General features: G+C 40.2%; 1 pseudogene; it reads left to right on the top strand.

The window, feature by feature from the left end:
* The first annotated feature begins 800 nt into the window (after positions 1-800).
* Positions 801-20114, top strand: LOC102834867 (annotated as a pseudogene).
* Positions 20115-22060: the final 1946 nt, after the last annotated feature.

Here is a 22060-nt window from a genome sequence, read left to right as displayed (position 1 = left end):
AATTAACCTCTCAGTTAACAGTCTAATGCATATCCTATAGCACCATAACAGGACTCCATATGTGTCTAGGGTGGTGGTGGTGTGTGTGTCTATTTTATTGTTGTTTTTAAGTGTCATCAAGTCATTTCCAATGCATAGAGACCCTTTATAGGGTTTCCAAGAAGCAACTGGTGTGTTTGCACCCACCAATCTTGCAGTTAGCAGCCCAGGGCTTAACCGACAATGCCATACCAGAACTTAATCATAATAGTTGCCAAATTAATCAAATTACATTAAGGCACTTCTAAAATGTGAGGTGTGTTATCCATGGGTAAATAAAAAACAATATATATTTGAAAAAGGCAATGAAATTATAGTTATACCCCTGAAATGAGATGATGTGCTTGGCGTCATGATTCAGGCTGGGGGTAGGGTTAGCATTCTTCTTGGTAAGGCTTGACTACTCCTCCAGGAAAACCACTTTCTGGTGTATTCTGCATTTCACTACACTAGGAAAGTTTTGCCAATAAACAGTAACTTTTAAGTCCATTCTATAATGATTTTCACTGATGGAGTCCTGGTATGACGCTGTAGGTTAATGTGTAAGACTGCAAAGCCATTTGAACTGTAAGGTCGATGGTTCAAGCTCACCAGCTGCTCCTCGGAAACCCTATACAGGGTTGTTGTGGGTCAGAACCGACTCGACGGCACTTAACAACAACAGCAATATTACTTTAGAGATCTTCTGAGTTTCAGTGGAACTCTTAATGAAGCCTCATAACACTGCTGGGAGAGACTGTTTCTCCTGATTTCTGGGGCAAATGAAGCACAAAGAGGTGCATGGTCTCTTTAGCATCACAGGAGAACTGGAGGGCTACAGTGAAGGTGAGAAATTTGCGTCTAATTCCCACTTTCTAATTCTTACAGAAAGTGGAACATGCTGCCTCCCTTTAGGCCAATAAATCATATTAATGCAGGAAATGATGCTGCTATTCCAGTGTAATCATAAAGGTCACTTTCAGTAATGGGAAAAGGACACATTTGCATTTATCACTCGCAGTCCATTGTCCTGTGAACACTACCATGAACTAAACAAAGACATCCTCAAGCTGAGCGATCCACAGGAGACTGTAGAACTTTCATTTATCTCGATGGTCCGGTCCTGAATGCATGGCCCATGTCACAGTCTAAAAATATGACTGTCAGTTTCAGACAGGTTTGTGCAACTCTAAAAGCCACAGGATGGGTCTAAGTGTGCTTGTGAACACATTTCACCAAAAAGTATTATTTACTGTAGACTATCATATGACCCTTTCTGTAATTCTTTTTTTTTTTTCACTTGTAATATTTTACTATGTTTTAAGTGGAAGATTACCCAGCTAATTTGGGTCCCATTGAACAATTTTTATACAAATAGTTCCATGACATAGGTTACAATTTTCACAATGTGTCAGTATTCTCATTATTTCCATTCTGTTTGTTCTGTTTCCATTGATCTAGCTTCCCTTCCCCCTCTCCTTGCTGTCTCATCTTTCTAAATAAACAAATGAAACCATTGCCATCATGTTGATTGTGACTCATAGTGGCCTTGCAAGGACAGAGTAGAACTGCCCCCACAGGGTTTCCAAGGCTATAAATCTTTACAGAAGTAGACTGCTATATCTTTCTCCCACAGAACAGATGGTTTAGTAGGTCGGGCCTTTATCAGGAATTCGAATTTTGTTCTACATTTGTCTCCCATTCTACCCAAGGCCTTCTATGTGTCCCTAGCCAGAACAGACTGTAGTGGTTGCCAAGAGTCACCTAGTTCTTCTGGTTTCAATTTAGATGAGGCCATGGTTCCTGTGGGTTATTAGGATTGTAGAATCATGTTTTTCTTTGAGTGTTTGATTTCCTTCATTCTATTTTGCCCCATATGAGTAAAACACCAAAAAAAATTTATCTTCTATGGCTGCTTGCAAGTATTTAAGACCCCAGACACTACTTACCAAAGTACGATGTGGAACATTATCTTTTTGTTACTATGTTATGCCAGTTGACTAAATTGTCCCCCAAAAGTCCTAATTCTTTTAACCCAAGAAACCAGTCCTGTGAGTTGTTTGGCTATGTCTTGGAAGTCCCCATATTTGTGCCTCCAAAATCCTTTCTGTAATTCTAACTATAAACAGAGAAGGAAAACAGGATGACTTGTGTTGACATAAATTTATGTAAAAAGTGCAAATTTACATAGCAATTCTTGTAACTTATTATTTCAGCGCCATAAAGTCGATTCTAACTCATGGTGATGCCAAGTATTTCATAGTGGAACTGCACATAGGATTTTGAATGGCTGTGACCTTTCAGAAGGAGATGGCCAGGCCTGTCTTGCAAGGCACTTCTGGGTGGATTTGAGCTGTCAACCTTTTGGTCAATAGCCAAGTGCTCAACCATTTGCATCACTCAAGGTCTGAAGGTTGTTTGCTTTTGTTTTTGTTTTTTAGCTCATCCATGTTGGCAGAAAGGCAACTTAAGACAGATGAAAGGAGAAACTTCACTGAAAAGCACCTTGAACTTCTCTTTTCAGCTTTGGGAGTCCTGGTGTGATGCTGTAAGATGAAGCAGTGTTATGACCACAGGTCAATTTGAACCACAAGGTCAGTGGTTCAAACTCACTAGCCGCTCCTTGGAAACCCTATACAGAGTCGCTATGGTGATAATGAATTGGAGCCTCTACACTTCTCACCCTGAAGTCTGAGGAAAGTACACACTGAACTGATCATCTTCCCCTAAAGCTTTCTCCACCCAGTGTCTATGCTCGGTGTTAAACCTCAGGTTTGGAAAAGAATTGGATTGGCTGCTGGCACTGGAAACTTCCCTCCATGAGCACTTTTTATGTGATTTTGGCAGGCACATGTAATACTAGTGGAGAGAGAAACACCACTGGCAAAAGAAAGTAAAACTTGAACCTAACTGCAATGGCACTGCATGGTTTATACAAACTATGCTTGCTCAAGGTTTATGTTAAAATCAGCCTTGCAAAAGATGTTTTGAAAGACTCTATCAAGCAGCCAAAGTCTACAGAGCTCTTTCTTTACTATCCAATGACAGTGGGTTTTTAACAGGCTAAATGACCTGGTACAAGTTGGCATTTCTCAGCATCCAAAGATCTTTGGAGCCTGGTCTGGTTTCATCAAGTCATTTTTCATTTACTTTACAAATGTCTGATTCCTTGTCTCTGTCATTCTCTTTCCCTCTCCTCCTCTGTTCTTCTCATTCCTCCTTTCTCCTTCCACTCTTTTTCTATATTCTCTCTGCCTAAAACTTGGAAAGACAAAAGGTAACTGATACTAATTAGTCCAAAGTCATTGAAATTCATATTCCTTTAGGGACCACATTTGGAAGTGCTCTTTTCTCACTGAAAAATCCCTCCCATATATCTCTGCCAGGCTTGGATGTGGTCACTGAGTATCTCCTACCATTAATTCCTGGACTTACCGGTCAGCTTCTTCCTGAGTTAGCTAGTTGTCACGATTGCATGCACACCCCCTCCTAGATCAGCTCACTGCTTGCTGCCAAGCCAGTTCTGTCCCTGATACTCCAGGAGGATTTGCTGAGTGGCAGGTGTTTACACCCCTCCCTCACCCCATGGACCCAAGTTCTGCTACCCAGGACTTCCTCCGTGCCAGGAATAGGAGTCACCTCTACATACGCATTAAATTAAAAGTCTAAACCTGTTGCTGTCCAGTTGACTGAAAGTTATGACAAGCCCACGTGTGTCAGAGTAGAACTGTGCTCAGGAGGGTTCTCAGTGACTGTGTTTTTGAAAGTAAATCACCAGGCCTTCCTTCGTGTCTTCTGAACCTCTTCTGGAGAGACTAATCTACCAGCATTTTGATTAGGAGCCAAACGTGGTAACCATTTACACAACTCAGGAACTTCTCTATTTGAATAATTAAACAATAGCTATATTCCCTTTAAAACCCAAACAAAACATACTGCTATAAATTAATCTGACTCATAGTGACCCTATATAGGGTTTTCGAGGCTGTAAATCTTTACAAAGGCAGAAAGTCTCATCTTTTTCCCATGGGCCGGCTGGTAGTTTAAACTGCTGACCTTGCAGTTAACATTCCAATGCTTATCATACAATGCCACCAGGGCTCCAATATGCACTTTAGCTGGCTAATTTATTTAACTGGCTACTTATACTTTTTCAATCACTGTCTCTGACAAGTGCTAAAGAAAAATTACATTCTGCACATGAAGTTCCTTCATGGGGTTTGTAATACACATCACTAGGCTGTGGCTCTTATTAAAAAGTCTGTCTAACAACAAACCAGGAATATTTGTTCTGTTTTGTCTTTCTTTTTAATGAATTCATTATGTTGAAGCCACCTGCTTCTGTGAAGGAGCTGAGGCAGCAGAACAAGGCAAGCAGGTAATGAACTTTCTTGCTGACACGGAGGCTTAAGTGCAGTAAGTGAGAAGGGCTACAAGTTACACAGGGAAAATGAAAAAGGGCAGAACTCAATAACCACCTCCAAGGAGAAAGGATGTTGGACAGCTGTTTTCCATTCTGCATTAGGAAAGCAAAGACAGAAATAAGCTGAAGTTGTTGAGAAAGAAGAAAGGATTTCCAGTAAACACGATCCAGGTCTGAGGCTGTCCTGACCTCCCTTGAGGGCCCTAGCTGAGAGGTAGCCAGCCCCCATCAGATGGATCCACAGAAGCCCTTTCACGTCTGGTTCTATACAGGGAGTCTGAACCAAGCATCCTTTCTAGTTTATTTGATTGTACAGTATTTTACCATTTACTCTGTTCTTGTTAATAGGTGTCATCAAGCCCATACTGACTCATAGCAACCTTATGCACAACAGACCAAAACACTTTCCAGTCCTGTGCCAAACTCACGATCATTGCTACACTTGAGCCCATTGCTGCTGCCACTGTGCCACTTTATTTCATTTAGGAAGGAGAGTCTTCCTCTTTTTCGCTGACCTGCCACTTTACCAAGTACGATGTCCTTCTCCAGGGACTAGTCTCTCCTAATAACATTTCCGAAGTATGAGAGACTAAGTCTGGCCATCTGGATTCTAAGGAGCCTTGTTGGCTATACTTCTTCAACACAGATTTGTAGTTCTTCTAGAAGACCACAATACTTTAAAATTTCTCTTACATATGTAAAGGTAGACATTTTGTAGCAAAAGGAGGGGAGTGATAGACTTTGCAGTCTAGGAGCGGAGGTCCCTGAGACCATTAAGGGAGAAGAGCAGAGAGCGGGACCCTACCCAGAGAAGCAGTGACGCCAGAGATGGAGGGAGAGATGATGACGTGAAGAGATGGAGTGGTTGGGGACTTTAGACCCAGGGAGGGAGAGGTGCTGTGTGCTGACAACCGGGGGAGGGGGAGGGGGGCAGGTTTGCAGGGTATACCCTTTGGTTGGTTGATGATGCATGGAGGGGATTGTAACCATGGCAATGAAACGATATATGATAGGATGAATGTAAAACTAATGTTCTTCCATGTAAACTGTCACATAATTCACAATAAAACATTTAAAAAACAAAGAAAAATCTCCTACAATACCATAACTTAAATGCATCAATTCTTCTACGGTCTTCCTTATTCACTGTCCAACTTTCACATGCATATGAAGTTATTGAAAACACCATGGCTTGAGTCAATTGCAACTTAGTTCCAAAACGAACATATTTGCTCTTTACCACTTTAAAGAGGTCATGTGCAGCAAATTTGCCTAATGCAATACGTCAATTGATTTCTTGATTACTGCCTCCATGAATGTTGATGTTGATGTGATCAAAATTTAAGTCTCTGAAACTTCAATCTTTTCTCCTTTAATCTCGATGTTATTTATGGGTCCAGTGGTGAGGATTTTTGCTTTCTTTACATTGCTTTCTTTACAACCCATACCAAAGTCTTTGATCTTCATCACTATTTTAAGTTATCTTCACTTTCAGCAAGCAAGGTTGTATCATCTGCAGATTGCAGGTTGTTAATGAGTCTTCCTCCGATCCTGATACCATGTTCTTATTCATATAATCCAGCATCTAGGATTATTTGCTCAGCATACAGACTGAATAAGTGAAAAATTATAACCAGGACACACACCTTTCCTAATTCTAAACTGATCAGTTCTGTTTGAACAACTGTTTCTTGGTCTATGTACAGGTTCCTCATGAGCACATTTAAGTATTCTGCAATACTTATTCTCTGCAATGCTGTCTATAACTTGTTTCCACACAGTTGAAAGCCTTTGTTTAGTCAATAAAGCACAGACAAACATCTTTCTGGGACTCTATACATACAGCCAAGATACATCTTATGCCAGCAGTGATATCCCTCATTCCATGTCCTTGACAACTGTTGTTGTTGTTGTGAAGTACCATGGAGTCGGTTCCGAATCATAACAACCCTGTATAGGGTTTACCAGGAGCAGTTGGTGAATTTGAACCACCGACTTTGTGGTTCAAACCAACCTTGCAGTCCAGTGTTGATCCTACAGTGTCACATTAGAACTCCATTTTGCCCATTGTTGTTGGTAAGTGCCGTGGAGTCAGTTCTGACTCATAGTGACCCTGTATAGGGTCTGTCAGTTTGTTGTACTGTGGTGGCTTATGAGTTGCTGTGATTCTGGAAGCTATGCCACAGGTATTTTAAATACTATCAGGGTCACCCATGATGGACAGGTTTCAGATGACCTGCCAGACAAAGACAGACTAGGAAGAAAGAGTGACAAACTACTTCTGAATATTTAAACACTGAAAACCTTAGGAATAGCAGAGAAACACTGTCAGAAACACTGTTGGAAAATGAGCCCCTCAGGTTGGAAGGCACTTAAAATGTGACTGGGTAAGAGGTGCCTCCTCAAAGTAGAACTGACCATGCGTGAAAACGCAAATGGAGTAAAGCCCATGGGAGTAAAGCCAGTGGGGCCTTCATTTGCTGATGGGGTACAACTCAAAATAAAGAGAAACAGCTGTAAATATCCATTAATAATTGGAACACGGAATGTATGAAGTATGAATCTAGGAAAATTGGAAATTGTCAAAAATGAAATAGAACACATAAACAGTGACCTCTCAGGCATTAGTGAGCTGAAATGGACTGGTATTGGCCATTTTGAATCTGACAACCACGTGGTTTAACATGCTGGGAATGACAAATTGAAGATGAATGGTGTTGCATTCATTGTCAAAAATAGCATATCCAGATCAGTCATGAGGTACAATGCTGTCTATGATAGGATAATATAATATCCATGCGCCTACGGGAAAGCCCAGTTAATACCACTATTATTCAAATTTATACACCAACCACTAAAGCCAGTGAGGATGAAATATAAGAATTCTATCAACTTCTTCAATCTGAAATTGATCAAACATGCAATCAAGACGTATTGCTCATTACTGGTGATTGGAATGCAAAGGTTGGGAGCAAAGAGGAAGGATCAGTAGTTGGAAAAAGGGGCTTTCGTAATAGAAACAATGCTGGAGATTGCATGATAGAATTCTGCAAAAATTAATGATTTGTTCATTTCAAATACCTTCTTTAGACAGCATAAGAGACGAATATACACATGGACCTTGCCAGATGGAATACATAGAAATCAAATTGACTACATTGGTGGAAAAAGACGATGGAAGAGCTCCATATCATCAGTGAAAACAAGGCCAGGGGAAGATTGTGGAGCAGACCATCATTTGCTCATATGCAAATTCAAACTGAAGCTGAAGAAAATGAAAACAAGTCTACAGAAGCCAAAATATGACCTTGAATATATCCCACCAGGATTAAGACAGCATCTGAAGAACAGATTTAATACATTAAACACTAAACACCAAAACCCAGAAGAGATGTGGGATGACATCAAGAACATCATACAGGAAGAAAGCAAAAAGTCATTAAGAAGACAAGAAAGTAAGAAATGATCAAAATGGATGTCAGAAGAGACACTGAAACTTGCTCTCCTGCATAGAGATGTTAAAGCAAATGGAAGAAACGAGGAGGCACACGAGCTGAACAGAAATTTCCAAAGGTCAGCTCAAGAAGACAAAGTCAAATATTACAACAAAATATGCAAAGATCTGGAGTCAGAAAACTAAAAGGGAAGAATACGCTCAGCATTTCTCAAGCTGGGGGAACTGAAGAAAAAATTCAAGCCTCAACTTCGGTAATTGAAGGATTCTCTGGGCAAATTATTGAATGATGCAGAAAGTTTCGAAAGAAGATGGAAGGAGTACACAGAGTCACTGTACCAAGAGGAAATGGTTGATGTTCAATATGATCAGAAGCTGATGACATTGAAGGAAGAAGTCCAAGGTGCACTGAGGGAATTGGCAAAGAACAAGGCACCAGGAATTGATGGGATAAAAACTGAAATCGTTCAAGAAAGTGAGGTATCACAGGAAGCACTCACTCATTTCTGCCAAGAAATTTGGAAGACAACTATCTGCCCAACTGATTAGGAGAGAGCCATATTTGTGCCCATACCAAAAAGAGGTGACCCAATGGAATGTGGAAATCATCAGACAATATCTGTGATATCCCATGCAAATCAAGTTTTACTAAAGGTAATACAGAAACGACTACAAGCATACATTGACAGAGAACGTCCAGAGGTTCAAGCCAGATTCAGAAGAGGATATGGAACAAGGGATATCATTGCTGATGTCCAATGGATCTTGGTTGAAAGCAGAGAATACCAGAAATATGTTTACCTGTGCTTTTTTCACTATACAAAGGCTTTCAATTGCATGGATCATGACAAGCTATGGACAATATTGCAAAGTATGAGTATTCCTGAACACTTAATTGTACCCATGAGGAATCTGTACCTGGACCAAGAGGCAGTTGTTCGAACAGAATATGGGAACACTGAATGGTTTAATTTAAGAAAGGTGTGCCACAGGGTTGTATTCATTTACCATACTTATTCAACCTGTATGCTGAGCAAATAATCTAAGAAGCTGGGTTATATGAAGAAAAACATGGCATCAGAATTGGAGGAAGACTCATTAACAACCTGCTAAAAGGGAAGAGGGCTTAAAATACTGGTGAATATTAAAGAGCACAGCATTCAGTATGGATTGCATCTCAATGTAAAGAAAGCAAACATCCTCACCACTGGACCAATAAACAACATTCTTATTTAGAGAAAAAAGATTGAAGTTGTCAATCTTCATTCATCTTGGATCAACTATCAACACTCACAGAAGCAGCAGTCAAGAAATCAAAGGACATATTGCATTAGGCAAATCTGCTGTACAAGATCTTTTTAAAGTGTTGAAGAGCAAACATGTCAGCTTGAGGACTAAAGTGACTAGAGGGGGTGCCTGAGCGAATGGACAACCCCACCCTCACTACTGATGGGTTCTTCTGCCATACATACTCACAGACACTCAGCCCAAAAGCAGGCCCTGGACGTTTTGTATTTTTAAATATGGGCAATGCTAGGACAGGGCTGTAGAGAGGGAAAGAGAGTTTAAAAACAAAACAGGTCAAAAATTAAATTAAAGCCTGAGGTACAGCATAACAAGCAACAGTGGCATCTTGAAATCTCTCAGACAGCTTTGAAAGCAAGAAGCTGAATAGAGGATGTTAAAGTTATACTCATATTAGGCTACAGATTTTCTTTTTTTCTTCTCTCCCCCGTCTCCCTTTTCTGTGATTATAGACTGTAGTATTCAGTCTAGTTTTGTTTTGTTGTTGTTGTTGTATTTGGGTTTGTTTGTTTGTTTTCTTGTTTGTTTTTTTGCTGGTGCTGTTTTGCTGTTTTATGCTCCCCCTTCTACCTTTGGGAAACTCTCTCTCTCCCTATATTACCCAGGAAGAGTCAGCAACTGCTGCCATATAGTCAAGCTACAATCACACTCCATAAAACACCAAACCCCAGGCAATAGCCAATACCAACTGCCATATACCAGGGAGGCAGACAACCCCTGTGAAAGTTACTCTGAGTTAAGCAATAAGAAGAGTGAAAAGGGAGGCCCACATCCTGATCACATCTACCTGGAAGCAATCAGAAACCATAAAAAATACCAAAACACATACTCAATTAAGTATTAAGGTCATAGATAAACACTAAACATGTCCAAGAAGCAAAAGCAGATGACCATAGCAACACATGTCCAGAAACAGGATACAATGTTTAAGACAAATGACCTAGAGGTAGACCTGGATTCCATTCTGGAAGGAGGGCAAGCCTTGGAAATGCCTGAGAAGGAATTCAGAAAAATGATTATAAAATGTTTCAAAGCACTTTACAATTGAGTTGAGAAAATAAGGAAGAAGTCAGGAAAGCACTACAGGAACAATCAAATAAGATAGATAAAGCATTGGAAACAATTCAAAATCTACAGAAAGAAGTCCAAATGATCAATGATAGACTATCAGAAATATACAATACTCTGAAAGGGCAAAGGAGTAGAATAGAAGAGATGGAAGGCAGAATCAGTGAGCTGGAAGACAAATCTCTCAATACCACTAAGATAGAAGAGCAAACAGAAAAAAGGGTTTTAAAAATCTGAAGAAGGTTTAAGATTCATGTTGGACAACATGAAGAGGAATAACTTAAGAATTATTGGCATTCCAGAACAAGAAGAATCACACAAGTCCACAGAGGAAACAGTTGAAGAACTGCTGGAAGAATATTTCTCTAATATCCTGAAAAGTAAACACATAGGAATAGAGATCCAGATGGTGAGAGGGTCAGGTAGATGACAGGATAAAATAGACTGCACTAAATGGAGAAAAAAGTTAATGACTATAAGGCAACCTCAAAGAAAATTAACACTTCACAACATACCAAGAAAATGAAAATCCTAAAAGAACATGGAAACATTAAAACTATGAGGAAACTCACAAGAAAGAATATAAAAACATGAACTCAACAAAGGAAGACACACAGAACAAACAAAGCAGCAACACCACACAAAAAAAATAAATAAAATAATGGCAGCAATTAATCCATACCTATTGATAATTACACAGAATGTAAATGAATTAAATGCTCCTGTTAAGAGACGGAGAGTGACAGAATGGATAAGAAAACAAGATCCTTCAGTATGCTATCTGCAAGAGACACATCTCACACACAGAAACAAAAACAGACTAAAAGTCAAAGGATGGAAGAAAATATACCAAGCTAATTGCAATAAAAAACGAACAGGAGTGGCAATACTAATCACTGATAAAATAAACTTTAAGGCAAAAAACAGCATAATAGATAAAGATGGACATTATCTCATGATTAAAGGGACAATTAAACAAGATGACATTAACCATAATAAATATCTATGCTTCCAATGAAAGAGCTCCAAAATATATAAAGCAAACTCTAACAGATTTGAAGAAAGAAATAGATGAATCTACAATAATAGTGGGTGATTTTAATACACCACTTTCAAAAATGGATAGAACGACCAGAAAGAAACTTGACAAAGACACAGAAGAACTAAACAACACTATCAGCCAACTGGACCTCATAGATGTGTACAGAGCATTCAACCCAACAACTGCACAATACACATTCTTTTCCAGTGCACATGGAATATTCTTCAGAATAGACCATGTCTTAGGCCACAAAACAAATCTCCGTAAATTTACAAATATCATAATATTACAAAGCATCTTCTCAGACCACAATGCTATCAAATTAAAAATCAACAATAGGAAAACCAAGGAAATCAAGTCAAATACATGGAAACTGAATAACACCCTGCTGAAAAGCGACTGGGTAGTACAAGGAATAAATTTAGGGTATTGGTGAACTTCCTGAGGAGGCAGACTATTGAAGGTGTTAAATATTCCTAGGAGCACAGAAAGTTAAAGGTGACAAATCTAAACATCTTAGGTTACTTCCAAGCTAGCTCAGGCTCTCTGCATTTCCCAATAAAATACTAACATCTTCACTTTACTACCTTGTTAAAAATAGATAGATTGATAGAAAGATAGATAGATGAAAGATAAATAGATATATAATTTGACCCTGCTCCAGCCCCAACCCCTTGCCTGTTAGACAAAATTCTGTCTTCACTACCAGGCATTTGAGATCTCCCCACAACTGGTCATAGAGTCCCTCCAATCATACATGCAGCAGTTCTCCAGCCACGACCTTCTCCTATAACCAGTTGGGGCCCATGCCCTGCCCCTAACAGGTCAAACTCCTGTTCAGTGAGCATGGACCCTGCCACCAAAAACACCTCTCATCAGTCTCTTCATCTATCCAGTTCTGTCATTCCTTCAGAGTTCTCTGTGTTACTCCTACTTCTGGTGTCTTTGCAAGATTAGTCCACCCATATGTACCACCTCTTCCCTGAAGCCTTCCAGCATTATATCCTCAGAATCTAGCCAAAATACTTGTACATGGAGAATGTCTGATATATTTTAGGTTTGAATGGGCGGGAGTGTTTGATGACACAGACTAAATAAAGCCAAAGTTATAGTCCTACTAAAAACCACTCAGTTTTGCTGACTTCTTGCAGATGAATGCCAAGTCTCTTAGAGAGAGATGATTTGCACACATCCTGCTGGCTCAAGGTCTCTCCAAGCCTGCTGCATGTCTTCCTGTGCTGAAGACTTGGTAACTGTTGTTACTGGGCAGTGAGAGTGAGAACAGAGAGATAACACAAAGATTCCAAAGAACAGGAAGTTGATTTTCTGCTAATCAAGTGTCAGCACAAACCAAGGAGTTGCTAAAAACTGGATTTGGGGACATACAAGAGTCAGAGGTGGTGACTGAAGTCTGAAACAACACTGGACAACTGCCCCCAAACATGTATAGAGAACACAAAGATCTGAGGGTCAAAGCCAGGTTAGTACTTAGAGCATTGGTATGCTCCAAATACAGGAAGATCTTGATTTACACAAACTCTATCTCAAGCATGAAACTTTTTATACTTGCCCTGCTGTAGGAAGACACTAAGACATTTACTAAAGCTTAGCTAGTTGCACAGAAGGTAGATCCTGACATCCAAGTTGTCATGTACACGGATTTACTCACTCAACTAAAAGAGGCATACCTCATTTTATTGGACTTTACTTTATTGCCCTTTACAAAGAGTTGGTTATTTATTTATTTATTTTACACCCTGAAGTTTTGTGTGGCAACTTCACCTCAAGCAAGTCTCTGGGGCCATTTTCCCAACAGCCTGTGCTCATTTCATGTCTCTGTGTCACATTTTGGCAATTCTTGCAATATTTCAAATGTTTTCATAATTCTATTGCACACTTAATAGACTACAGTACAGTGTGAAAACATAACTTTCATATGCACTGAGAAACAAAAAAAAATTCATACAATTCGCTTTATTGTGGTAGTCACAGTATCTCTGAGATATGCCTATACTGACTAAGCACCTGTCATATGATGGAGACTTTGCCAGATGCTGCAGGTAAGATTCAAGATAGACAAGTTCTTGTCCTTATATAACTTTCATTGTGTTGGGATTTGTATATCACCATGCAAAAAGTAGTAAATTGTTTACAGACCGTTGCTACAAGGTCTACAGTTCTAATACACCTTGGGAGAAAGATGAGGCTATCTGCTCCCCAAAAGATTTACATCCTTGGGAACTCTCTACAAGGTCACTATGAGTCGGAATCGAATTGATGGCAATAAGTTGTTTGGGAGGAAGCATTTTTAAGTTACCCATTTAGCAACGGAGGCACCTCATTTTTACAGTAGCCTGCATTGTACCAGGTCTTATAGCTGAAAAGGATTCAGTTAATAAAATGTCCAGTTGGAACCTTGAGAAGCAACACTGGGTGTTGTTTAAACCTATAAGGAGTCCTGGTGTGGTAACCACAAGGTTGGTGGTTCAAACTCACCAGCAGCTCCTTGGAAACCCTACACAGGGTTGTTATGAGTCAGAACTGACTCGATGGCACATAACAACAACAACAAATCCCTATTGAGGGAACACCATGGCTCTATAGCGCATTGGACTGTGAACCACAAGGTTGGCAGTTTGAGCTCACCAGCCACTCTGTGGGAGAAAGAAGAGGTTTTCTGTTCTCATAAAGATTTATAAGCTCAGAAACTCTATCCAGGGTCACTATGAGTTGGAATCAACTCAACTGCCCTTAATAGCAGCAGCAACAATCCCTATGGTAAATTCTTTATTCAGAATCACTCCTCAGAGATTAACTATCAGAGTAGTTTGAGTCTCTTTCTCTTTTGGAGTAGTGGTTCTTAAGAATTATAGGCTTCCATTACTGATATTATAATCACCATGGCATTCACTAATTGCTTTGTGTGTGGCACTATGGGTTAATGAGCTGGACCGCAAAGTCAGTTTGAACTGCAAGCTCACCAGTCGCTCCTCGGTTGCTATGAGTCAGAATGACTCCACAATACTTAACAACAACAAAGCTTCACGTGGTCACTTAATGTATTATTTTTAAGCCTCACCTTGTTCCTAGAAATGTGCACTGTACTCCCCACATTAAAGTGAAATTTGAAATGTAGACAGCTGAGACATGTCATCCAGGAGATAGAAAGATTCGGGCCTCTACCTCTAATATGACTACTCTTTTTACTACATCATGCTTCTTATGTATCTATAAGGTTTTACTGTCACTTGGATTTTAGTTCCACTTACCCATGAGTCATAGCAATTTGATGTTTCATTGGAGCAAGAGAAACAAAATTTAGTATCATGCTTAGTAAATAGGGCTGCTCAGAGACACCAGCCCATGGGCACCAACTTATATGTGTTTTTTGTTGTTGTTATGAGATACCATGAATCAAGGATTCTCTAGAAGTCAATTTAGCTAAGTCTTCTAAGACTCTGAGTCACATAATCCCAACATACCGCTTGTCACATCACAAGGCAGGTAGTTACTCCACGGGAATAGGATTTACATCTGCTCATTTTACCTTTTCCAGCACCTAACACAGCACCTGAAAATGAGAGGTGCCTAAGGAATGTCAGTTGTTGAACACATGGGTCATGAACAAGTGGATATGTTCCATTCAGTATTTCTTTCCACAAGCATGCCATCAATGTTCTCTCCCTCACTCCTCATTGCTCTATCATCCCCTGAGAATATGTTGGCATATTTTTAGTGTGGCAACTCCGACTTCTACATTATTGTTCTCAAAGAGTAATGTACTTAGCAGCCAGGACCACGTTTGGAAAATCTCCCTACAAAGAAATAAATTGGGTCTGCCCTATCTGACTCATCGTGTCTGCTGCAAGCAAAACCCCAAATTACATGGAATATGTCATTGAAATAGATTTTCAAATGTACTTCACATCCCATCAAAGACATGCCTTTTCCTAGGTGGGGATTATGCAGCTTCAAAACACCCTCAAAACTTTTGTACAGTCAAGTGACTAATGGCTTTCAAGATTTCCCAGTGCCACTCTTTTCCCAGGAATGAATGCTACATGTCAGAGAATGATCTGTTTCAAAGTGACACATGATTTTTCTGGCAGCCTGTGTCATTTGGCTGTCGGTGACAGGTTTGTTAAGGAACTTTAACTACAACTTACGATGCTTCCTTGCTATTTGGAAGTTGATAGTGAAGTTGCTCATTTATTTTCCATATGAAACATTTATCTGGTCTTTAAGAACCATGGACTTCATTTTTTGTTTTAGGCTGGACTTTTGGGGGCATTAACAAACTGATCCCGATTTTTCAGTAAAGCCGTTCCACCTGCTAAGGTCTTACTAATCTCAAAGACCGTTAACACATAGTGAAGCTATTCAGTCCTTTTCACCCCTGTGATTGTTCAAAAACAGTGAGTGGTGTTCCTACATTCAGCAAATATTGATTAGGAAGATACCACATGGAAGGCACCAGAGAGGATACAAAAGAAGTATATGAGAGTGGCCCTGCTCTTGTGAAGAGGAAACTAGCTAAGGAGCACCTTACCATGAAAGGTGTAAATGATTGTGCTTAGAAAGCCAGAGGGAGAGATGAGTGGTCTGAATGATTAGGAAAGACTTTGTGGAGGAGATGGACAAGATTTACATAAGCCAGGGGGAAATATTCTAGATAAGTGAGATCAGATGACTAACACATTTGTCACAGTTTTAAATTAAGGTGTGGTGGCTTTATAAATAATCAGGCAACAACAGTGTATTGATCATGTTTGCTATTGTTGTTGCTGTTGAGTAGACTCTGACTCACAGCAACCCTGTACAGGGTTTCCGAGGTGGGTATGAACCGCCGACCTTGTGGTTAGCAATCCAGTTATTGTTAGCTGCTTACAAGTTGGCCGCTGACTTATGGTGACTCCTACACAATGGAGTGAATTGCTGCCCTGTTTTATGGCCATCCCAATGGCTGGTTGCAGATCAGACCATTGTGATCCATATGATTTTCATTGTCTGATTTTCAGAAGATCACCAGACCTTCCTTCGTAGTCTGTTTCAGTCTGAAAGTTCTTCTGAAATCTGTTTAGCATCATAACAATACAAAAGTCTCCACGGACAGATGAGTGGTGGCTGTGCTTGAGGGGCACTGGCTGAGAACTGAGAATCAAGTCTCTTGCATGGAAGACAAAGTCTGCCACGGAGCCACTTCAGCCTACCATGTATCAATAATACAGTCTACAAAACAAATCATCAGCCACAAGCAAACCGGCAGCTAAATATCTAGGCAGTAAAATAAGTTTAGTTCAAACTTTTCATGATTTCCCCAGATCCAACCCTCTTATCTTTTATTCCATTCTGAGTATGCCTTTGAAGGAGAAGTTACCAGGAACCTAAACTGATTCCAGGCCCAAGCTTGGAGTTAGGCCAACTAGGACCAAGTCCCACTCTACCATTCAAGCTTGGGAGAGACAAACCATGTGAAACTTAGCTTCCTGACTTTTTCAAAAATGAAAATAATATAAATAACCTACTGACAGATTGTTCAGAAGATTAAATTATGTGTGTAGAGCCCTTAGCACAGAAATAGACATGTGATACAAGCTCAAATAAATGGTAGCTATTATTGCAGGATTTGATTCCTCTGGTTTAACAAGTATAGTGTGACAGACAGATGTTTCTTCTTCCAGTGGGGACATGCAAAAGGCACTTAATAAATGTTTACTGAATGAGTAACTGAATTAATTAATAAATAAAGGTCCTTTCACTTCATTTAAAAGCTACTAGCTATTAAATCAATACAATATTCATTTTATATTCCAGTGACTCTTGACCTTTATTGTTTTGATGAAAACCTGTGACTGAAAGTGCTCTTATCTACTTGACCAAAGAAGATGAGTGAATCATTTAGGTTTTCTATAAAAATCGCAAAGAACAGCAAACAATGTCTTCTATAAATGTGAGAGGTTAAAATGCAGTCAAGGAAATGCAACAGCTATTTTGATATGGCAAATAGTGGCTGTTGAATTCAAACTTGAATAATTATGAGCAATTGCTCTGTTTTTTTCCACTAGGGTTTTTCTGAACCTTTAAACAAGTGCCTTGCTCTTCTCTCCTTTGTCCCATTACGTCATGTGGGAAGAAAGCCAGGTGACTTTTTTAAAAATGTGAACAACACGTTTGTGTGAAATAAATCTTTCTTAGAGAGGAACAGTCTCCACTCAGCAGAGTCACAGTTTTCTACTCCTTTGTCTCAAAAAAGAAGACTTTATACACTAGTTTTACAGATGACTGTTGAGATTGTAGGGAGACATTTCCAGCTCTGGGCATACAGGCAGTTTATAGACTCATTTCCAGAAGAAAAATCGCTGTAAAAATGTCAAAATTGATGAAGGAAGGCCAAAATATATAGCATATAGTGCAGCCTACTGGGCTATGTCAGAGACAGAGACAGAGACAGAGGCCGAAAGAACACGGGCAGTAAATCTGCCTCAGGACTAATTTCTTGGCATTCTGGACGGCACGTGGGTCAAATTAACTTCCTGGTTCAAGGGTATCCGGTTTTCTGAAGCTACTGAGGTTTAAACAACTTTGTGGCATCTGTTAGAAGTAAAATATAACCTGTACCATCTCATATGTTTTTTTGAACATTGCTTCAAAGGTCTTGAAGAAGCCCTTCAGACCGTTCCAAGAACCCATACTCATTCTGGGTGGCAGGGCTGTGGTAAAAGCTGCTGGTCTCCCAGAGGAACTGAGAGTCCTCTGCTTTCTGTTGCTCTCCTGGGGATGAAGAGTGGCAGGGCAAACATTAAGACAATGGAGCCCTAATTTGCCCTCTGCATCAAAAGAGCAGGTGTTGCTCTGTAAAAGCTGTTATTTTTCTGGTTTCTTTTTATAGTTAAATTTGTTGTCTGCATATTGTCAGCAAAGAAACTTGCAAGATGGCCAAAGATACATAATCATTGACTTTAAAAAGTAAATCCATACACAGTGCGGATTCACTCATGGTACTAGCTCCAGCTCTGGTAGCCCAGATGCCAGTGTTGTGTGTGGAGGTCCTGGTAAACCAAAACCCAGAGTCAGTTCTTTACAAAACCAGCCAAAAAATCAGTTACCCTGGAGTTGGAAACCCAATGCTATAACAGTAGAACTGTGCTCCATACTGTTTTCAGTGGCTGATTTGGGGTAAAAGTAGATCACCTCTGGGTGGATGCTAGCCTCCAACCACCTTTCAGTTAGCTATTGAGTGTGAAAAACAAATCAGACCACTGAAAGACTCCTCAGTACACAATAAGAATGATCTATATGAGTCCTGGTGTGGCGCTGTGGGTTAATGTTCCAGACTGCAAAGCCGTTTGAACTGCAAGGTTGGCGGTTCAAGCTCATCAGCTGCTCCTCGGAAACCCTATGCAGGGTCGCTATGGGTCAGAACTGACTCGATGGCACTTAACAACAACAATGTGTGTGTGAACGGCAGAGTGGGGAAGTGGGTCTTAGCAGGCAAGAGTAGCACACCACTTCTTCCCAAGATGACATCTTGTTCCTGGGCCTTAGTAACTAACTAACTACCCATGGGTACACTCCAAACAAAAAAATAAACACACAAACGGCTTCTGTGAATGGTTTAAGAAGATTGTGTGTGTGTTAAATACACAATTTTAAGGTATATGGTCAGAGATTACAGTTATAAATTAAGAACAGAATAAGTCTGGTAGATATGGTATTGTTGTTGTGAAGTGATGTCGAGTTGGTCCTGACCATAGCGACCCTGTATAGGATTTCCAAGGAGCAGCTGGTGAGCTTGAACTGCCACCTTGCAGTTCAAATGGCTTTGCAGTCTGGAGCATTAACCCACAGCGCCACACCAGGACTCCAGATATGTTATTGGCCCCTCAGAAAACCTTTATAATCAGGGCAAAACAAATACATGTAGTCCCCAGAGGCTGTCCGGCAGACTACCTTGCAAGACTATAGAAAACTCCTTTTCATTCTAGCAATTTACAGGAAGAGGAAAACACATCTGTCTTTTCAGATGACTTGACCTCAATGAAATATTCTTTTTATCCTTTGTTGTAATATGTTTTTACAACTGGGACAAACCTGGGACTGCGGATCACGGAGGGAACTGAGACTAGGGACACGGCTGGAGCAGAGGCCCCGCAGTCCCAGAAGCACTATTTCCCGCTCGCTCCAACCCCAACGCGAACCATACCACTGTGCTACCCTGTGAAGCCAGATGAGATGGACTGCTCTGAGCTATACCCGGAGTTCTTTGCTCCACTGATGCAAAATCAGAGTCTTTATGACCCAGAGAATAAAAAAGAGAATAGACCTCAGGCCCAAGTGGAATTTGCAGACATAGGCTGTGGCTATGGTGGCCTGTTAGTGAATTGTCACCACTGTTCCCCTACATGCTGATTCTAGGCCTGGAAATTCAGGTGAAGATGTCATATTATGTACATGATCGGATTCCTGCCCCTGAAAGAGGCTTCCAGAACATTGCTTGTCTCCGTAGTTATGTCATGAAGCATCTTCCTAACTTCTTCCAAAAGCGCCAACCGACGAAAATGTCCTTCCTTTTCCTGGACCCACATTTCAAGAAGACAAAGCACACGCGGCGAATCATCAGTCTCACACACGTGCTGAGAGTGGTGGAGCCGGTATATACTATAACACATGTCTGGAATTACACAACTGGATGTGCACCCATTTTGAAGAACAGTTTTTTTGAGCATGTGCCTGTGGAGAAGCTGAATGAAGATACCGTAGTGGGACATCTGAGTCCCTGCTCACTGACTGTTCACCTGTCTTAGCTGGACCCCTTATTGAAGAAGCCAAAAAGATTAGACCCTCCTCCTCCTCCGCCGGACCTTTCCAGCTCAAGCTTGCTAGGGTTGACAGACATCTCTCAAAGAAATTAAGGAACTCATCAGGGTAGAACCTGGGTGTTTACAAATACCCGTACTCTTTGCCCTGTCTTGCCCTCTCTTGTGCTCAGAAAGCTGAAGAAGCTAACTGCAAAGGTCAAAGGACATTGGACTAGAGGGAATCTTGAATGGATGTAGATTCTTGCTCTCCCTTAGCATTCTCTTCCTGAGATCTCGTCTCGCTGGGGTGAGGAACATAGTCCTCTCCTGTACATCTTAACATGCCTGCTGGATTTTAAAATAAAGTTTTTACAACTAAAAAACGTAAAAATCATAAATGCCTCTGCCAACTCCACCAGGGCACTTAACAAGAAGAAAACACATCCCACAAGAAAGGCATTCATTAACACAACAAAGAAGCATCTTTCACAAATGGGATTGTAATTAAGGTATGTTGTTGTTGTTGTTGCTAACTCAGTTCTAACCCATAGTGAGTGATGAGGAGTGGCTGGTGGGTTTTAACCAACAACCTTATATTAGCAGTCTAGTGCTTATCCTACAGTGCCACACCAGGACTACAAGTACAGGGGTTCGGATTTACAATATATATTTTTGGAGGACACAGTTCAATCCTAACACTGAAAGACTGCAAAATTGATCATTTAAATTGGGAAAATATTTTTAAATGAAGTCTACAAAGAATTAAAAGGTCAGCCACAGATTAGGAAATTATTTTACTGGCTATGAAAGACAGGATTATTATGTAAAAATAATTATTATGTAAAAAGACCATTCTTATTCCTACATTAAACTATAATTTACATAAAAAGGTATATTAAACTATAATTTACATATAAAGGGAAATAACCAATTAGCAAGCATCAAAGTTTTTCCCCCCACATGCATAATCAAAGCTATATACATTAGAACAACTGTGAGAATTTTACACCTACCCATGCTGGTGTGGTTGCTGATGTTAGTGCCAACAAGTCAGTTCTGACTCAGAAGGATCCTATGCAAAACAGGAAACACTACCTGTCCTGTGCCCTCCTCACAATTGTTGCTATACATGAACCCATTGCTGTTGCCACTGTGCCAATCCATCTTGTTAGGGGGCTTCCTCTTTTTGCTGATCCTCCACTTTACCAAGCATAATGTTCTTCTCCAGATTATCTGGTCCTTCCTGATAATATGTCTGAAGTACGAGAGCCAAAGTCTGACCACCTGGCTTCTAAAGAGTATTTCTAGCTGTACACAGATTTGTTTGTTCTTCTGGCAGTCCATGGTACTTTCAATATTCTTCTCCACCACGTAACTCAAATGCATTAATTCTTCTATGGCCTTCCTTATTCATTGTCCAACTTTCACATACATATGAGGCTATTGAAAATACAATGGCTTGGGTCAGGCACACCTTAGTCCTCAAATTGACACTTTATTCTTAAACATTTTAAGGTAGTCTTGTGCAGTATATTTGCCTAACACATACTCACTTGATTTCTTGACTGCTGCTTCCATGAGTGTTGATGGTTGAACCAAGCAAAACGAAGTCTTTGACAACTCCAATCTTTTCTCCATTTATCATGATGTTATGAGGATGTGTGAGGATTTCTGTTTAATTTTTACATTGAGGTGCAATTCATACTGAAGGCTGTAATCTTTGATCTTTATCAGTAAGCTTTGTTTAAAATGGATAATACAACTCAGCGCTATCAAGGTGAGGATGAGGCTGTCTGGCTTCTCCGCTACTAGGGGAGTTATACATTATCGTAGCCCCATATTGAAAGCATGACAGTCCATAGGATGAACCATAAAGATCTGTTCTTCCCTGAAAATAGAATAATACAGGCAGTGTGGGGTAGCTCCATTCTTCATAGAGCACATGACATGGA

Source organism: Chrysochloris asiatica, unplaced genomic scaffold, assembly GCF_000296735.1.
Source record: "Chrysochloris asiatica unplaced genomic scaffold, ChrAsi1.0 scaffold00137, whole genome shotgun sequence".
NCBI classification, from domain to species: Eukaryota; Metazoa; Chordata; class Mammalia; order Afrosoricida; family Chrysochloridae; genus Chrysochloris; species Chrysochloris asiatica.
This window is presented reverse-complemented; position numbering and strand designations above follow the sequence as displayed.